Genomic DNA, 18,259 nt, shown 5'->3' on the forward strand with positions numbered 1-18,259 from the left:
ACAGAAGTTAATTCCACGGACTACAGTGGGAGCTAATTTAGGCCATGCTCAGAGCTTGTGAAAATTCCAAGTCCACGTCTTTTGTCAAGTATATTTGCACAATTCTTAAAATCCTGTATAAAACAAAGTTATAAACATGCCTAAATGGTCTAAAATGATTGTTTGCCTAGAATGCTGAAGGAATAGTATGACGAGAAAATACCAAGTAATCCAATGTAAAGGATGTCAACACAGCTTTCCAGGTGTTATTTTACCAGGACAGACAGCCTGGTGTCCCCAGAAGACCCTTATATATGGAACTAGCTTGCTCTGATGGTCTGATATCCTGAGCTCTGCTGCCTTCATGTGGTGCCCACTTACTGAGCAAGCACTCAGCAGCCTGATTATGGTAATGTGAGCAATCCATGTTGATAGAGGAAATAAATTGGATATAAATGTAGCTATCTATTCAGCTACCCAATTGGTTAGCTTTTATACTGATTGTTTTGTTTAACTTTCAACACTGAACGGCACAAAGATGCCATCAGTGCCAAAGGCATATTTTAATAAATGGAATGTGGTTTAAGCAGGTTCAGGCCATGAGAGAGAGAGAGAGAAAGAGAAGGTATTCAGATACATTATGCCTGGAAAAGCATTGTGGCTTGCTAAAGAATATGAACAGGTCAATGTTGAGTAGTGATGAATGGCCTAGGAGAATTAAAATGCACCAGGGCATACAGTATGACAGTTTAAAATTGAAAGATGACATGCTTTCTGGGAACGAGGGGATTTACAGGCTTTGAAAGATTAAAAGATGCTGGCAATCTTGATGCATTCACTGAAAGTTTACAAGTGAATAAGCTAGATCTTGCAAGGAAGAGTATTGCACTAGAACAAAGCGGGAAACTTTATACAAAGGGAAATGAATGACATGGTTTTTTCTGTATTCCTTTTGCTGTCACTGAACACATCTGTCCTAAACTTTCAGAAAATATATATGCAATGACAGTGATTGCCCTTGTAATCAAGATAATGGATGTGCATATTAGGTCTGCAAATGTACATATTTTTCTGAAAGTGTAAAACAGGCTTTAACTTTTCAGATGTACCTCTCTCTAACAATTCCCTTTCTTCTAAATATGTAATGTGTAAAGGAGTACTGTCTAGGCAGTGCTTCTCAAAGTCGGGCCGCTGCTTGTTCAGGGAAAGCCCCTGGTGGTCCGGGCCGGTTTGTTTACCTGCCGCATCCACAGTTTGGCCAATTGCCACTCCCACTGGCCGGGGTTTGCCAATGGGGACTGCGGGAAGCGGAGTGGGTCGCAGGACGTGCTGGCTGCCCTTCCTGCAGCCCCCATTGGCCTGGAGCGGCAAACCGCAGCCAGTGGGAGCCACGATCGGCCGAACCTGCAGACACAGCAGGTAAACAAACCGTCCCGGACCACCAGTGTCTTTCCCTGAACAAGTGGTGGACCAGCTTTGAGAAGCACTGGTCTAGTGGTCTGAGCAGAAGACTAAGTTGTTCTTGGCACCCAATCAACTATCACCTTTCATACAAACCCGTTAAACTCTTTGGCCGTGGTCAATGCCTAATGTCACTGCCTTTGTTCCCCACCCCATCTATAAAACTGGGAGGCGATATCCACTGCATAAGGCCGTTTTGGGTATTAGTGGTAGTGATGTGTCCGGAAATGAAGTTTACCATGACCCTGAAAAGCATGTAAGTAATTGACTTCTTTGTCTTCAATGTGATTTCAGCATACACTGAAACTACTTCACTGAGCAGGGATGCTTTTTTGAATCACGACCTATGTAATAGTGTTGGGGAAATCTGCATCTAGCCGCTAAATATAGCCTTAAAAATGCTTTGTGGTGCCAGACTGGCATAAAACATCCTTATTAGGGGCCAGTATCTGGGCCCTCAGTATCTCTCTGCTCCTATTCCTTCTTTACTTCCCTTCCTGTTCCTGATCTAGCATCAGCTTCTTCTGTCTCCTCAAGGAATTTCACTTTTGTTGGGGGAGAAGTCTTCCTTTACAGTCCCTGCAATCTGACAACCTTCCTATTTCTCTTTACTTCAGACATCATCTGTTTTCAATTTTTTTTTCATCTAATGCATCTTCTAAAATAATTGCAGGAAAATCTATTAATCTGGACAGTATTATTTAACTCTGTAAAATACTCTAGGATGCAGTTTGTGGGAAGGATGCTATACCAAATAATGGCAACTTGTATTAAAATTTTATCTTTGGACAATCACCCCAGAATTATGAATCCATAGTTTGATGTGTTCAGATTATTCTTACTCTCAATCATTTGTTATATCAAGGACATGGGCATAGCTGGACAGCAAGGGGAGGCACAGTGGCATTGCCCTCCCCAAGCAGGGCCAGCCTTATGGGTGGGCTCTGTGGTCAAGGGGACAAGGCTTGGTGCATTTAAGTTAATGCACCAGGACAGGCTCCTGCCAGCAGCCCCTCTGACCCCCAACATCCTCCTCCTCCTCACACCCCAGCAGCCCAGGATGCCAGCTGTTTGGCAGTTCCAGTGGAGCCCGTGCTGCTGCATGTCTCTGTGCAGTGCAGCGGGGAAGTGGGAGCCCAGCATGCAGCATCCCCTCGCACCAGGAAATACAGCAGGGGCAGCAGCAGCCCCAGCAGGAAGGTGGCCACCCACAGCAGCACTGGGAGGCATCATAAAAGCAGTGGCATCAACTCCCACTGCAGCAGGCGATGCTAGAGTGGCTGCAGATCCCATGCTCAGGTCTCCACAGCAGACAGCAGCAGCAGCAGTTGGGGCTTCCCCACTAAGCCAGCATGTCCCGCCCCACAGCACCAGCAGCCCAAGTGATGCCTGTCCTGAGAGCGCCCGCCACTCCAGGTGGGGGGAGGGAGTCAGCAAGCCAGGGCAACTGTGGGGAACTGGCTTCAGAGTGTGTGTGTGTGGACACTTACACACACATGTTGCTGGGTCAGTGCCTCTCACGCTTTCTGAGGGCATGAGAAATGCAAAGACAGGGAGATACACACAGGTTCATATGTATAGACACACATATACAGCTCCACTTATTCATCCTGTCTTGGTATGACAAGATACACCAAAATAACCAAAGGGGCATGGAGACTGAGCCCTCACGGACCCTGTGTGAGACCCAAACAAGCATGAGGCAGGTACCTGCCCCAGGGGTCAGCAGTGACCCCATGGCGGGACCTCACTGCAAGCTTCTGGCAGGCATGGAATTTGACCCCCACATGCAGCCCCATTGGCCTGGCTGGAGCTGCCCTCCCAATATAGAATTCAAACTATGCCTATGATCAAGGAGTTAGCCTACAACATCCTTAATTAATTTCTGAAAAAAATCATCCTTATTCATCCCCTTCTCAAACTTATTGTACAAATTCTGGACTTTAACAAAACATAAACTTTCCTAAATTTATTCTGTGGACTGCAAGAAAGTTATCTGGATTCTATAAAAAAGTCAAAAGTGAAATTGACTTGTAATCTTAACAACAGGGTTAGAATATATGCTTTTACCAACGCAAATACCAGGACATAAGGAGAGAGAAAATAGCATCCAGGGGCTGAAAGTAGCCTGGTGTGGCAAAACGTCTTCGGGAGGCCTCTGGAAGGGAACAGAAAAAAACAAACGTACAAACTACACCTCTACCTCGATATAACACTGTCCTTGGGAGCCAAAAAATCTTACCGCGTTATAGGTGAAACCGCGTTATATCGAACTTGCTTTGATCCACCGGAGTGTGCAGCCCTGCCCCCCCCGGAGCACTGCTTTACCGCGTTATATCCGAATTTGTGTTATATCGGGTCGCGTTATATCGAGGTAGAGGTGTACTAAGAGAGTAGCTGACTACTGTCTGCAATTTGATGTGTCTAACAGAACAGTGTGCTTGATGATGTGTTTATTAAGTAATACAAAGAAAATAGAAACAATTTAAGTAAACATGAACTAGTATGGTATTCGCAGGGTCTTTGTCAATTAACCCAAGTTCTAAGACTTACATGCATGTTTAATTTTACACCCTGTGAGTCTGATCCTGCAAGTAATCCAGGAGGAATTTTGCCGTTCACTTCAATGACAGCAGAACTGGAGCCTCATAGTACCTAAAGTTAAACATTTGTTTAAGTCTTTGCAGGACCAGGTCTCAAGAGCACAAATTAATATAGAGCTTCCACAGCTGAAACTATTGCTGGTCAATTTAAGTTGCACTTGTGTTTCAGCTGAAGATCTCAAAACAATTTACAAACACTTTAAGTTTGTATAATAATGTCTTTGAGAAATGGAAGGGGAAAATCCTTTCATTTATGCAATCTTCTATAAACAAACATAAGGCTTTACTGAATGTATATATACATAGGTGAATTAGGGGCAAGATACAGGATTGTTATATTTTAAAGTTGCTTCTATGCTGTTACAGTACGTGTTACAAATATGCAATCTTAAAACATTACCCACAATTAATTCTGAAGAGAGATGTTACAATAATCTCACGAGACTAAAGCAGTAAAAATCCCCAGATTGAGAATTCATACACAATGTAGTCATCCATTCAGTTTTCATTCATTTGCACAACTCAGGAATATACACAAAGATTCTCAAATTTACCCACTTTATGAGAAATGATCAGAGAGCACATAAGAATAAATAAATGTCAGAAAACTGCCACAAGCAGCAAGCTAATGGGGGTTTGGGATGGGGAGAGATTTCCTTTTCCATTTTCAAAAGGATCTAGCACTAGCAAAAAAAATAATAATTCTGCATCCTGTGCTTATGGAGCCCTGATGATTACAATTTTAGCATTAATATTGTGAACATTTCCTTTTCTTTTGAAAAGTCCAGCTCCAGCTGTTTTAATTTCAGCAATAGCATACAGTAAATAAAAGCTGCTCACTCACACCACAATATAGATAAGGAAAGTCCATGTGCATGCCAAGTTTTTCTGTAAACACTGTGGCACAAAATAGGGATGTTTTAATCCCCTAGTAGCACAAAGAGTTGCATTGGCTTGAACACAGCTACAAGAAACAGAGTGGTTACTGTTTTTCACATGTAGCCATTTCATGCATGGCCAGTGAATTACTTATGATGCATTCACACTTAGGGGCTTTATAAATCAAGAAAAGAGAGAGAGAGAGAGAGAGAGCACCCACCAGAAAATATGATTTTCTATCTCCTTTAAACACTTACCCAGCAAGCCAGCTGTAGTAACAAGGATATCAGTTACTAGAACATTATCTAAATATTATTCCACAATAATTTTTCAGTCTATGTTTCTGCTGAGATTCAAACATTCCCCATTTAAACAAATAAAAAGAACAAGTTCAGATTTTTCCCCTTCGTTCCCATTTAAGCTAGTATTGAATTTAAAGGCAGTGTTATTCAGAAACACTGTTTAAATGCTAGCAAGCTATGTTTTCACCACACATCTTTGAAATGAGTGAATTGTATTGTTATATTGGAAAGCAAATGGAAATTGTCCTTACTCCCATTGCTAAAACCAAATAAGTTTTATTTAGTCCCCAATCCTACAATGACCTCCATATGGGTGTGGCCACATACAATTTGCTGCAGGATTAGGGTCTCGCTTGCTGTTCCACCCAGACAATACATGTTTGATATTTTCCAAATTAGCTTCAAAAGCACTTTCTTGTTACCTAAATATTTGGGAATAGGAGAGAGTTTCTAGACAGTTACTACTCACAGGACAGGACATTTGAGAGGTGGTAGATCCCTGTTCAAATTCCTTCTCTTCATCAGGTGGAGAGGGGACCTGTATTGGGGGGTCAGCGGGTGTCTCCCAGATCATGAGCGAATACCCTAACCACTAGGCTAAAAGTGGTAAGGGAGGTCTTTCTCTTCCTCCCTGACCCCTCCAGCTGTTTTGTGTGACATTGCCTGAGGGGGCTGATCCAGTTGAGCACACCTATTGGATTAAGCCCTGCACATGACTAGACAGCCAAACGTCTATCTTCCCCAGTTTGTGAATCACTCTGAGACTTAGCAGGAAATTGGTGGCTGGATGCTTGGAGTGAGGATGCAGGGTGCATGCCCAGAGGCAGAAAAATAGGTGACTAGATAACTTTTACAAGGAAAAATGTAGGATCTGAGCAACTATAGGCACCTACAAAGTTAGGCAGCAGCTGAGTGGGAATTTTGTGGATTACAGTGATGCTTAAAAACAGGATTTAAATGTTTAAGTACCTTTTGCAGATCCCACTCTATATGTCCCCTGTAAAACTAGTACCTGAACATGCAATCATTCACTTATCTATGAAATCCTTACTCCCAGAAGTATTCCATTTGAAATCACAGCAATTCTCCACATTCTCAGCTGGTGAGCAACATCACAACTACATTGAAGTCAGTGGAGTTTCATTAAGTATACTAGCTGAGTACCTAACCCAGAGAAAACTATTTAGATAAATAGGAACTAGGCACAAGAATAAGAGTTTGCAGGATTGGATTTTTAGCAACATTATAAGGCAGTCTTTTCTCCAGCAGACAGGAATCAATGAAGGTTAAAGAATCAATACCTGCTATAGGACAGGGTTCTTAGATGCTCCCTTCCACTCTCCCCTCCCACCAGAATACTGTGCTTTTGGATTAAATTAGATTTTCCCAGAACAAAATTTTAGGTAAAAACAGGGAAAGCACATTTAGACTCTTCCCTTAACACCTGCCCTCCCACATCCCTGGACCTACTTATAACACATTCCAAGACAAGACTTTACCTTACTCTTTCCTGCTTTAGTATGAATAAGGTATGAATTAATAACAGTGTATGTAACATACCTTCTCTAACCTCTTCCATTTATTGACCAGCAAAACTTCATTTCTTTCTTCTTTAACGATTCCCCTCCAACTCCCACAGTGAAAATAATTCTCTTGGTCAAACTAGCGCTATGCCAACTAATTATAAAGGGTAAAATTGGGCCAAACTAAGCCCTTAAATGAGCAAGACTGCTAAGACTATTTTTATTTTCCTATGTAAAAAGTACTAGCTTCCAGACTCCCTGAAATATAGGGAAAATATTTAAAAAGCTATAAAATGATTTTATTTTTTATACTCTGTGAGCATGTTTCCCCTAATGTTTAGCAATAGAGAGCTAGTTAAAAGAAGGTGTATCAGTGGAAAGTGTGTATTTCATTAAGAGCTAAGATTCATGTGACATTTGACTATGGATATGAAAGACCAGGACACATACTAACTTCATTTTAGTGTTAATTTAAAAAGTGGTGTTTGTTACTATGAAACCTGAATGAGAATCTAAGTTGATGTGAAAGAATACATCATTTAATGGGTGTGTCCCTCAGATGATAATGATGATGATGATGATTTATTTTTTATTTATTATGCATTTACTTATTTTTATTTTATTTGGTATTTTCTGTTTCCTGGTAATTACCAATGTGATTAAGAATTGATTGTATCAACCTAGAGTGAGAGATCCATTTGGAAGAATGGATAGGTCCACTTTAAAAAAATAAATCCTACTGTAGTGTTAAGTCCAAGTAACTTCTCTAAAATGCTAATTTCAATAGAGTTCACCTGAGACTCTGGTATGATGATACAATAGTTAGTCCTACAGCAATCTAGTGATTTCCTTTTCACAGCTATGATGTTGTCACAGGGTTGTGTTTCAGTTCTATTGCAAGCAAAGTTTGAAACAGCACCCTTGGATCATACTGGATCATAGCGCTGATGTAAGTTACTAGAAAAACTATCACCTTAAACAATGCAAGTTTATGCTTACACAAAAGGTGAAGTAAGTCCCACATGCGCCACTGCTGGCTGCTACCTTGGATTTACACATCAAAAGGAGTCAACTAGTTGCAGTGACCGGAAAGGATCCCCCTTTAACAGCTGATACCAGATGTATTTAGAGCTGGATGAAGTTGTTTGGTTTTTTTTGATGAATAGTTTATTTGCCAAAAAATGAATTTTCTGTCAACCTGAAACCATTCATGAATTTGACGTAAATTTGCCAGGTTGTTTTTTTTTGGGGGGGGTGGGGGGGAAGAAAGAAAAAAAATGGGCTGCATTCAAACTTATATGCCGTTCACAAAACAGCTGAAAGAGACATGTCCTCTATAACTTCTAGCCCAGTGATTAGAGGACTCATGTAGGAGACCCACATTCAATCTCTGTCCTCTGCCTGATGTGGAGCAGGGAGTTGAATGTTGATCTTTCATACTACAGGAAAACACCCTAACTACTGGGTTATGGGATGTTGTGATAAAGGGCTTTTTCAGTCTCTCCTGCTGAAGCCATTCAACTATGTATAAATAATCACTAGAGCAAGGACTTGAAATTGAGTCTCCTTTCTAGTAGATGAGCTCCCTGATCACTGAGCTAGAAACACACTGGCCCAGCCTGCCAGGGGCTTTCCCTACACAAGTGGCGACCCCTGTCTGAGAAACCCTGAGGGTAGTCCAGACTGTGAGTTTCTCACACTCTCATGATGAAGCTGTACACTACTTGATTCTCCACTACTTTGCATCTTGTATAGCCATTTGCACCTTTACAAAGTGGATGTAAATGCTACTAAAAGAGAATGTTAAAACATTGTACACCTACTTTGTACAGGGCTAAGTGATTGCAGAATAGTGTATGATTTATCATATTCCCTGCTACAATTTTTGTATTCCATTACCTGCTGTTCTTTTAGACGACTTATCATTTGCATATAGAGTTGTATTGGTTCCAGGTATGAAGTTCAAATTTGGTTCATTTTTTCCACCTCTGTGCATCTTACGTATATTATGTAGAGTATACTATTTTTTCTGCAGATCAAGGAAAGGTCTTTGAATACTGATATTAAAATTAACATTTTTATGCTCTGCCAGACAGAGATATTTAGAAGTTTCATAAGTTTATATATGGTAAAGGTATGTGACCAAAAATTTTATCTACTATTAAATTTTCCAGGAAAATCAGGATACAAATTAAGGCACATGTAAATTACACTAAGTGTCTTGATTACAAAGGGAACACATATAATATATATGAATATTATCATGGCAAAACACAAGAGCCTTGAATACAAACCAACATGTATAGAAGAATGATCAAAAATTTGAAAAAAAATTCCCCCAAAAAACCCTGAAGTTGTTTCCATTTCACAGGATTCAAGATGAACTGATATTTTTTTTCAAATTTTGTGACATATTCTACGCTATATGTATCAAAAAAAATGTTTGAAATTTTTCAGTTACCATAAATCCAATTTTCAGTAAGAAAACACAGTTTTAACTATGCACAAAAAATTAAAAAGGAATTTTTTTTAATAACAACAAAAAAATACCTGTGCTTCTAAAAATTTCAACCATTTCCAATGTACAGTCAATTGATTTTTCATTCTTATATTTGTCATTTTTTAATCTGCCCCCACTCTATTTAGTTAAAATAATAGCTCAACAGTTATTCCCTGGCAAGTCATTACACTATGGGCCCAGTCCAGCTTTCTCCCGCAAAATTCTGCTTGGTCAGATATTCAACATGAAGAACCTGCATATGTCACAGAAAGGGAATGATGGCTTATGTAGGTACAAGAGAAATACATGAAAGATGTGAAGGGGAGAATAAAGGACTCTCAATCCTTGCTGTTTTATGTAATCAGATTGTCAAGGTTTTGTAACTGTTTTTTGAAATACACGATACATGCAAAAATACTATATATTGTTTCTATAAGACAACCCAAAAAGAACAGATATGTACAAATTGTAACTAAGTCTTTTCACCTGGGATGGAAGTTACCTAATGGTTCTTCATAACCAGCACATACCCAACTTCAAGATATTTCTAGCTATCAAATTTGTGCTTAGCGCGCAGCGTGCTCAAGCATATTCACTACTGCATGCTTTCTTCAGTGTGTGGTGTGAACTGATCTCAGAACTTATTCCTATCAGAAGGCACTTTGTTAATAGAGCAAGTATGAAACTGAAAGCAAAACCCTGACAAATTGTAACTAAGTCTTTTCACCTGGGATGGAAGTTACCTAATGGTTCTTCATAACCAGCACATACCCAACTTCAAGATATTTCTAGCTATCAAATTTGCTTGGCACCGCAGCGTGCCTGCATCTCAGAACTGCATGGAGTGACCTCTTCAGTGTGTGAGAACTGATTAGCCTCTTTTATTCCTATCAGAAGGCACTTTGTTAATAGAGCAAGTATGAAACTGAAAGCAAAACCCTGACACATGGGTTTCAAGCTTCTATAACAGGGGTCAGCAACTTCTGGCATGCAGCTCGCCAGGGTAAGCACCCTGGTGGGTCGGGCCAGTTTGTTTACCTGCTGTGTCCGCAGGTTTGGCCTATCGCGGCTCCCACTGGCTGTGGTTCACCGCTCCAGGCCAATAGGGGCAGTGGGAAGCTGCAGCCAGCACATCCCTCGGCCCGCGCCGCTTCCCGCAGCCCCCATTGGCCTGGAGCGGCGAACCGGGCCAGTGGGAGCCGCAGTTGGCCGAACCTGCGGACACGGCAGGTAAACAAACTGGCCCGGCCCGCCAGGGTGCTTACTCTGGCGAGCCATGTGCCAGAGGTTGCCGACCCGTGTTCTATAAGGATCTGCTGAGACAACTGCTCATCCTCTGCTACATGAAACCTGCAAAGATACAACTCTCCAGCATAAAATCTGACTAGAAATTTGAAAAGGCAACTAATCCTCCATCTTAACTTTGACATTGGTTAATTATACTGTACTGATATATGCATTATATTGAAACTTACTAAAGAAAGAGTTAAAGAAAACCAGTTTGGTTCCAGACCACAGACTGCACAGTTGTCTTCTTTGGCCTAATCTTTTGTTATTGTGCATCTTCTGCAGTCACCTACATCTATGCAAAGTGGGTGTAAAATGCTATCAACACAGAAACAAGGAGGAGTACTTGTGGCACCTGAGAGATAGACTTTTGCTGATACAGACTAACACGGCTACCACTCTGAAACCTAACACAGAGTACAGGATTCTGGTTTGATAGCATTTCACACCCTCTTTTTGCAAATGTAAATGCTCAAGGTTTAAGTCAGTGGAGAATCAGGCCCATTGACTTTGCTGACTGTATATATTTTACAATTATCAATATGTATTATTGTTTTGCAACTGGCAGTCCCAGTTATGGACCGAGACCTTGTTGTGCTAGGTTCTGTATGAACACAGAACAAGATGGTTCCTTCCTCAACGGGCTTACAATTTAAGTTTAAGACAAGACACAACAGGTGATACAGACAGACAACTGGCAGAGTACAAGGAACTAATGAACAGGGAACTATCAGGCTGGTCAGCCTGATAGGTAGTGGTCTCAGCACAGCAGCTGCCTAACTTTTGTCAAGTTTGTAGTCAACACAGCAAAGGAGAGTTTTAAGAAGGGATCATTGGAAACATATACTTTAAAAAGTTAGCATGAACTAAGTACTCATGCAGTGAGACATGCACACATCATCAAGATATAAAGATATTTACACACTTGACTCATTAATGCTAATGGGTCCTTCATGTGTAGTAAAGCACCATGCATTAATATAGATACACATACATATGCTCATTGACTGATAAACTTTAAAATCATTCCCTCCAACACCTTCAAGTATTGACTCGCTGTTTAACTTATCAAGGACACACATTTGCAATCTCTTTGCAAGTCTTATCTTGCACAATCCCCAAATTAGCATCTAAAATTAAATGTTTGTGTCACTACATTTTGACTAATTACTATACTTAATCTGGTCAGTCTACCTATAAAACAGTAATTTACAGAAGGCCCAATTGCATAGTCCCAATGTAGATAACACATTGCATCTCCTTTGATATTAATCTGCACAAGGAGTGTGAGACTAGAACAGTTCAAGTAGTACTTGACCCATAATGTGACTCGGAGAATACCCTTTAATACATGATATAGTGAGTGAGCTTGTTCCCATGGCTGTGCATACCTTGCTATTAAAATGTTTAATATATCTTCACTCATATATTCAAAAATAGACTTAATGGTTAGGGTGCTAACCTGGAACTCAGGATATCTGGGTTCAAGTTCCTGGTTGGCCACCGATTTCCTGTGGGACCTCGGCCAAGTCACTTATGGCCAGATTTGTAAAGGTATTTAGGTGGCTAGCAATCTATATGGACGCTTCCCCGTAGGGGCCTTCCTCCCATTGATTTCAAAAGAATTTAGGCATTTGGGAACTTTTTAAAAATCTATTAGGCACCTATCTGGGTCTTTAGGAGTTTCAATACTTATAAAAATCTGGGTCTTAGTGTCTGTGCTTCAGGCCCCTATCTGTAAACCATAAATAATAGTATTTCCTTACCTCACACTGGTGCTTTGGAGATAAATACACTAGAGCAGGAACAGTCAATAGGTGGACTGCAGGCCAAATCATAGAATCATAGAATCTCAGGGTTGGAAGGGACCTCAGGAGGTCATCTAGTCCAACCCCCTGCTCAAAGCAGGACCAAACCCAACTAAATCACCCCAGCCAGGGCTTTGTCAAGCCTGACCTTAAAAACCTCTAAGGAAGGAGATTCCACCACCTCCCTAGGTAGCCCATTCCAGTTCTTCACCACCCTACTACTGAAAAAGGTTTTCCTAATATCCAACCTAAACCTCCCCCTCTGCAACTTGAGGCCATTACTCCTTGTTCTGTCATCTTCTACCACTGAGAACAGTCTAGATCCATCCTCTTTGGAACCCCCTTTCAGGTAGTTGAAAGCAGCTATCAAATCCCCCCTCATTCTTCTCTTCTGCAGGCTAAACAATCCCAGTTCCCTCAGCCTCTCCTCATAAGTCATGTGCTCCAGCCCCCTAATCATTTTTGTTGCCCTCCGCTGGACTCTCTCCAATTTATCCACATCCTTCTTGTAGTGTGGGGCCCAAAACTGGACACAGTACTCCAGATGAGGCCTCACCAGTGCTGAATAGAGGGGAATGATCACATCCCTCGATCTGCTGGAAATGCCCCTACTTATACAACCCAAAATGCCATTAGCCTTCTTGGCAACAAGGGCACACTGTTGACTCACATTCAGCTTTTCGTCCACCGTAACCCCTCGGTCCTTTTCTGCAGAACTGCTGCCTAGCCATTCGGTCCCTAGTCTGTAGCAGTGCATGGGATTCTTCCGTCCTAAGTGCAGGACTCTGCACTTGTCCTTGTTGAACCTCATCATATTTCTTTTGGCCCAATCCTCTAATTTGTCTAGGTCCCTCTGTATCCTATCCCTACCCTCCAGTGTATCAACCACTCCTCCCAGTTTAGTGTCATCTGCAAACTTGCTAAGGGTGCAGTCCACACCATCCTCCAGATCGTTAATGAAGATATTGAATAAAACCGGCCCCAGCACCGACCCTTGGGGCACCCCACTTGACACTGGCTGCCAACTAGACATGGAACCATTGATCGCTACCCGTTGAGCCCGACCATCTAGCCAGTTTTCTATCCACCTTACCATCCATTCATCCAGCCCATACTTCTTTAACTTGCTGGCAAGAATACTGTGGGAGACTGTATCAAAAGCTTTGCTAAAGTCCAGAAATAGCACATCCACTGCTTTCCCCTCATCCACAGAGCTGGTTATCTCATCATAGAAGGCAATTATGTTAGTCAGGCATGACTTGCCCTTGGTGAATCCATGCTGACTGTTCCTGATCACTTTCCCCTCCTTTAAGTGGTTCAGGACTTTAAGTGGTTAAATCCGGACTGCCAGATGCTTTTGAACAGACCCTGAAATATTGTTATTTACTTATAATTGTTATTTTATTATTGTTGTTATTATTATTATTACTTTTCTCTGGAGTCTGGCCTTTTACTATACCTTGACCAAGAAATTTGGACCTTGACAAAAAATAATTGACTCCCCTGGCACTAGACATGCTTTTGGTTTGTGTAGACTGAGCTTATTGCAGAATAAACCAAGGGCTCCTTGAATCCTTACGTTCCACACCCCCACAAACTCTCTGTGCCACTCTCCCATCACCCTCTTTCTCAAGAACTCCTTGTAACTCCCCCAGTCTTCCTTCTGCCAGGAATAAATCTGTGTGCCTCCTTTTCAGCAGTTCTCTGTGCACCTTGTTCCCATCCCTCCCCCATGCCTTCCATTCCCTTCCATGGAGGGGAGGGAAGAGGAGACAGTGTGCCCCCTCCCCTATACTAAGTTCCTCCAGCCTTCCTCCTCCAAGGGCTGTTCGTGCCCCCTTTCCAGGGTTCCCTCATTTTCCCCACTTGGCAGTTCTGTAGGTACCCATATACCCCTGTTTTCCTCCATGCCCCCATTCCTCCTCCCCCATACTAGGATCTCCCAGTCTGCCCCTACCATGTGTGCTGCTCCCTCATACTCTCCCACACCCATTCCAATGTCCTCCATTCTCCCATCCATGGCAGGATCCCCCATATTCCCCCATAGCAGGGCCTTTCTGTGACCTTCATTTCCCCTTCCTTCCCTTGCCTGGAACCTCTGTCTGTCCCCCATTCCCATCTCCCCACACCATGCTAGGGGTTCTGTGTGCCTTCCTTTTCTCCTCCTCCCATACCAGGTTCCCCCATTCTTTCCACCCATGCCAGGAGCTGTGTATATGCCCCCATCTCTCACATCCCCTCATTCCTGCCTCTCTCAAAACCCCACTATTTTTCTTGCTGTCTGGGTACTAAGTCACCCAGGATATCAACATGTTAAATTCTATTGGGCGAATATACAGAGATAAGATAGGAATATTGTTATTCTGGAAATTATTAATGGGTGCCATCAACCAGTTGTTTGATCTATAGACAACTGCAGAAGTGCTTGAAGCTGTAGCTCTCCTAAAGACCTGCAAGGGCTTCATGTGTTCCTCATTTTCCCCCTTTCAGTTTTCCAATTTTCCTCAAAGCCAGTAGATTCTGACCACTGATGCCTAACACATTCTCTGAGATTTTGGAATTGATCAGATGCATTACAGGCAGAGTTAAGTGTCAAGCCAATTAAAGATTATGCAACACTTAGATAGTATAGTAACTGTGGCCATATAAGTACCAAACATAGAAAAGATAGAATGCTATTATATAAATCAATGGTGAGGCCTCTCAGTGTATCAAAAAGTATGCTGCAGATTTAAACAGGGTTCAGAAATGGGTGACAAAAATGATTAGGTACATGGAAAAAACGGATATGAATAGAGATTAGAAAGAAGCTTGAAGACTGAGAGAAACATGTCAAAAAGATCTTATGTTAAACCATCTGGTAACTTGAGCTGCTGTACCTTCTGTTAACTAAGGGTACGTCCATACTACCCGCCCGGATTGGAGGGTAGCAATCAACTTCTCGGAGTTCGATATATCGCGTCTCATCTAGACGCGATATATCGAACTCCGAACGTGCTCCCGTCAACTCCGGAACTCCACCACCGCGAACGGCGGTGGCGGAGTCGACGGGGGAGCCGTGGATGTCGATCCCATGTCGTGAGGACGGGTAAGTAGTTCGAACTAAGGTAGTTCGACTTCAGCTAAGCTATTCGCGTAGCTGAAGTTGCGTACCTTAGTTCGACACACCCCCCCCAGTGTAGACCAGGCCTTAGACATGCACACACTACATTCTTTTTTATACGTTATAGATAGTCACTTTTCCTCTCACTAAATAAGGAGAGCTTTGTTTCAGCAATAGCTCCTCTCCCTGACTGCCATTTTGCCTTTGGTCAGAATAAAAACCTACCTGTGTAGGACGTTGGTAGTTGATTAATCATATTCTCCATTAAAAAAATCTGTATTTCAGCTTGTATACTTCAGAAGGGTGTCTTTTTCCCCCTCTTCCATTCCCCAACATGCCACGTATTGACTTTCACAGAAAACAGAGATCAACTTTCCCCTCTTCTCCCCATCTTTCTCTCCCCCAACCTCCCTACCTCAACTCAAGGGCAGATTTCCTCCATCTTCCAAACTACACGTTCCTGAGGCCAAATATCCTTTCCAGCAGTAGGAGCTAGATAATAGGGTAGAGGTGGGGCATAGCACTCATGGGGAATAGAAAGAAGATTAGGTGGGTAAGGCATATCTTCCTGGGGCATTGCCCCAGAGAGAGTTGTCTGTTCTTTTGGATAGCCTGAGGCACAGCCTGTCAGAGGGAGCATGAGGAAAAGCATACACATTGAGTATGAGCAGAGCAAGGCCTCAGATCTAAAAGGACAAGCGTCCGCTTCCTAACCCTTATAAAAATTCTCGACAGTGAGAAAGTGCTTTGCTCTTTTTCTCTCACAACCTTACTCTTATTATGTGGTGCCACAAAGAGCCAAAAGGCCAGTCAAGCTATGTCTCACCTTTCTGCTCTACAGCAGCAGCCTCTGTAAAGCAACCTACATCTCTTCCATTATTTCCTGCTCGTCCCCTGCCTCCCTAAGATCTGCCACCTCAGTATCCCTCTCCTGCTTTCCATTCTTTCAGGCTTCCATGCCCCTTAGCCTTGGAATCCCTCCCTCTTCCCATAAGCCAAACAACTTCTCTCTTGTTACTTTCAAATGCTTTTCTAAAATGTTTTTTTCCCACAAAACTATTCACTGCTGATTTCTCTCAGAGATTTTCTACACTTCAAGCTTGAAGCAACATAGGATGCATTATGTCATAACTGTACTGTATGTGACTGAATGGTCTTCAGGGCAGGCATCAGATATTCTTATCATTTTAATGGTGCTCAATTAACATTTTAAAGAGTTTGAATTAGAATTGTGAAAGAGAAAACAGGACCTGATTTTTATTTACAATAAGACCCCTTTATACCACTCTGGCAGCATATAGGGGGTTTAATGTAAATGAGAATCAGGCCTAAATCATCTCAAGACATGGGGCTGGTCTCCAGTACCAAGGAAATCAACGCTACTGCAATCGACGCAGCAGGGATCGATTTAGTGGCTCTAGTAAAGGCCTGCTTAATCGATGGCTCTCCGGTACGCCAGCTCTCCGAGAAGTGTAAGGGAAGTCAACTGGAGAGCGTTTCCCGTCGACTCAGCACTGTGGAAACACTGGGGTAAATTAACCTAAGCTATGTCAACTCCAGCTACGTTATTCATGTAACTGGAGTAGTGTAACTTAGGTTGACTTACCCTCTTAGTGAAGACAAGCCCATAGACAGCTAAAAGTAAAGAGAAGCAATTAAAATCCTGAGATTCAGCATGTTGGCTATGTAAAAGTACTGTAACAGAGTCAAGAACTAGTGAGGACTATGCTATTATCTGTTTAGACAGTACACTGAAAATGTTACCAACAAAAGTTAACTGTGAGCAGAGATGGTTAGAAAACAAAAATTCTGTGAAAGACAGTGCTTTCTTAGAACCCTTTGACATAGTTCCGTCTCAGTGGCTGACACCATATATTTCTTCTAAGTGCAGCTCTTAAACACGCTTGACTGAGCCACCACTCCTGATTAGCACTAGGAGTAAATGAAAATTCTAAAATGGACACTTTGCAGATCATTTGCATTCCCTGGATTGCACTTAAGCACTGTGCCCTGCCTATCCCTTTCTCCCCTTCACACCAACTTTCCCTTCTCAGTCATCAGAGCTTTGTTCAGTGTAAGCATTAAGTGCTTTGCTCAGATTGAGGAGTATTGGACTCATTTCTCTGCACTTCTCTGAAGAAGCAACAGCTGCTGAGGAAATGTGGAAGGCTCAGCACTACTTACTGCTTTTGATTCTCTGGCATGCAGGGTTGAACACTGTGAAAACAATAAAAAGTAGGCACAGGAATTGATGCTTAAGGCCATGTGTACACTACAGTGACACATCTATGGCACTCCAGCTGTGCTGCTGTAGCACCATAGTATAGATGCTTTCTACACTGACGGAAAGGATTTTTCTGTCAATGTAGTTAATCCACCTCTCCAAAAGACCAGAGCTAGGCTGACGGAAAAATTCTTCCATTTACCTATCCACATCGGCACTGGGGGTTAGGTCGACCTCTCTACAGTGCTCGGGGTGTGAAATTTTTCACTGCCCTGAGCAACTTTGCTAGGTTGATCTAATTTTTAAGTTTGGACCAGGCCTAAGAGATTAATGATAGATGGGTAGGTGAAAGAAGTAACCATATTTTCAAATAGTTTCCCTTCACTAGAAAAAAAAGTAAATATACCTAAGATATACCATAAGTTTCATGAATCTTAAGAATCATCCAAGTGTATTCCTTCTTCAGCAGTTCTCATTTCAGAGAAACCATAAACGTCAAGTGATGATCTTGCTTACACATATAGTAACTTACATTTACATATAAAAATCTTCTTGGGTTTCTTGTTCCAAACAAATGGCATTGGGAAATT

General features: G+C 42.0%; 1 protein-coding gene and 1 long non-coding RNA gene across 3 annotated transcripts in view; both read right to left on the bottom strand.

Moving 5' to 3' along the window:
• CSMD3 (CUB and Sushi multiple domains 3) overlaps positions 1-18,259 on the bottom strand; it is a 1,158,685-nt gene that overhangs the window by 1,107,267 nt on the left and 33,159 nt on the right. The window lies entirely within an intron of this gene.
• LOC120398099 lies at positions 3,477-5,996 on the bottom strand. Its single transcript, XR_005594187.1, has 3 exons — positions 5,694-5,996; positions 3,994-4,095; positions 3,477-3,598 (listed from the first exon to the last, which is right to left on the bottom strand). It is a non-coding gene; the product is annotated as an uncharacterized LOC120398099 (long non-coding RNA).

Source organism: Mauremys reevesii, linkage group 2 (genome assembly GCF_016161935.1).
Source record: "Mauremys reevesii isolate NIE-2019 linkage group 2, ASM1616193v1, whole genome shotgun sequence".
In the NCBI taxonomy this organism is placed as follows: domain Eukaryota; kingdom Metazoa; phylum Chordata; order Testudines; family Geoemydidae; genus Mauremys; species Mauremys reevesii.